This window comes from Mus caroli, chromosome 13, assembly GCF_900094665.2.
Source record: "Mus caroli chromosome 13, CAROLI_EIJ_v1.1, whole genome shotgun sequence".
NCBI classification, from domain to species: Eukaryota; Metazoa; Chordata; class Mammalia; order Rodentia; family Muridae; genus Mus; species Mus caroli.
In genome coordinates, this window is record NC_034582.1 from 13345689 (window position 1) to 13347680 (window position 1992).

At 36.6% G+C, this 1992-nt stretch overlaps 1 pseudogene; it reads right to left on the reverse strand.

Annotated features, from left to right (window-relative positions):
• Positions 1-59, reverse strand: part of LOC110308209 — a 589-nt pseudogene extending 530 nt beyond the window's left edge.
• Between the last annotated feature and the right edge of the window lie 1933 nt (positions 60-1992).

Consider the following 1992-nt stretch of genomic DNA (forward strand, 5'->3'; position numbering starts at 1 on the left):
TTTTTTTTTTTTTTTTAACTGAAAAGGCCCTTGAAGAGATTTGCAAAGATATTCCCCATGCTTGTGGAAGTGATACTGGCTAGAGACCTCCGCACAGGCTGCTCCCAGCCAGGTGTAGGTTTCGCTCCCCCAAGATGGCGGCCCTTTAAGTCACTCTTGTCTGGTATATTTTCACAGCTATGAGAAATCTAATTAACTCACACACATAGTCAGAACTTTGGCTTATTAGTCTTGTAAACATGTTAAAAGTGATTACAGGAAATCAATAAATGAACTGCCTATTACTGTCTCTGCCTGTTTACTGTATCCATTCAGCAATACACTACTCTTGGTGGGAGGAGCAGTTCTTCCCATGTCTGGGTAAATGCAAGAAACCTGGGCTCTGAAATTGGCCATGTTCCTGATTTCCTCTTGCCTTGGGGCCAGGCACTTGACCTGCTCCTATCCTTAACTGCAGAATGTGATGATGATACATGTTTATAATCCAACCATCTTAGGGGAAGAGGCAGGAGGACCACAGTTCAAGGCCAGCCTAGATTACATAGCAAGACCTTGTCTTAACAAAACAAATGAAGTTAAACACTGAGAAGAGTTGCACCCAAGAAACAATTTTGTTTGTTCATTTCCTTTGTTTTACCATTCACCCTTGTGCTTGTATAAAATAATATCATCTGGAGGTTCTCTTCAGAGCACATTCACTCTATTGTAGAATTATAGCATTTGGCGATAATGTACTACTTTGCCTTATCAGACTGCTAGGCTGTAATAATAAAATACCACAAACTGAATGGCTTAAACAACAGAAATTTATTATTTCATAGTTCTAGAAGCTACAAATACGAGCTCACTGAATCATTGAGGGTTTTATTTTACTTTATTTTTTTATATCTATGTGTGTGTGTGTGTGTGTTTTATTGTGAGTACACATATGCCATGGCATAAGGTGGAGGTCAGAGGCAAATTTGTGGAAATTGTTTTTCTCCTTCCACAATATGGGTTTGAGGAATTACACTTGGATCATCAGGCTTTGTGGCAAGTGTTTGTTCTTATCCACTGAGTTACTGAGTTTTGTTCTTCTGATACTGAACAAAACCTCTGTTCTAGATTCTGGGTTTATGGAAATCTATGGTGTTCCTTGGACTGCAGAGGAAGTATCTCAGTATTAGTCATCATGCTCTCATAGTGGTCATGTCTCTTGTATTGGAGTAGGGGCCCATTCTATTTCAGTATGACTTTATTTTAATTATATCAACAGAATTATCACATAGGACCACATTATGAGGTATCAGAGGTGAATAATTCAGCATATGAATTTGGGGATGATAAAATTCAATGCATGCCACTTGCAGTTAAAATCATGTTTTATGCTAGTGGTTTGTTTTGTTTTTTTTTTTTTTTTTAAATTTCTAACTAACAAATGCTTGCATCATGGTAGTCTTTGGAAATACAGCAATAAATGAAATACAGTTCTTGATCTAAGGAAAGTTTATTTTATGGGTTTGTACCTCTTCATTTACAACTTGTAACTTCTCAGGAAGAAAAAGATAGGAGGAGCTTAAATGACTATGGATTACACGGCAGAATAACTAAAAACAATAACCATGTTCAATATTTGTTGAACATCATTTGAGCATCATCATTTTGTGATACATTTTATTTTCTAAACAACACTGCAAAGTCATCCCATCTACAGATAAAGAAACCAAGATTCTGAGAAGCCTAGCAAGGGGCAGAGTGAGACTCTAAATGAAGCTTGCTCTGCCTCTGAGCAAGCTTCTTCATGCTACACAATCACACAATATATTCCTTCTAGTGGTAGCAAGACTTGAAAAAACATCTTTCTTTTCTGTCTGATGCATTTAAGGTAACCAGTCAGCTAATTTCTTCTTCCCACCTTCTCTTGCTGTTTTACTTGACAGCATTTACAAATTCATTTATTGTTTCTACCAATATTTAGCCCTAAGAAAAAGTTTTAATGTTTTTTTTTTTTTT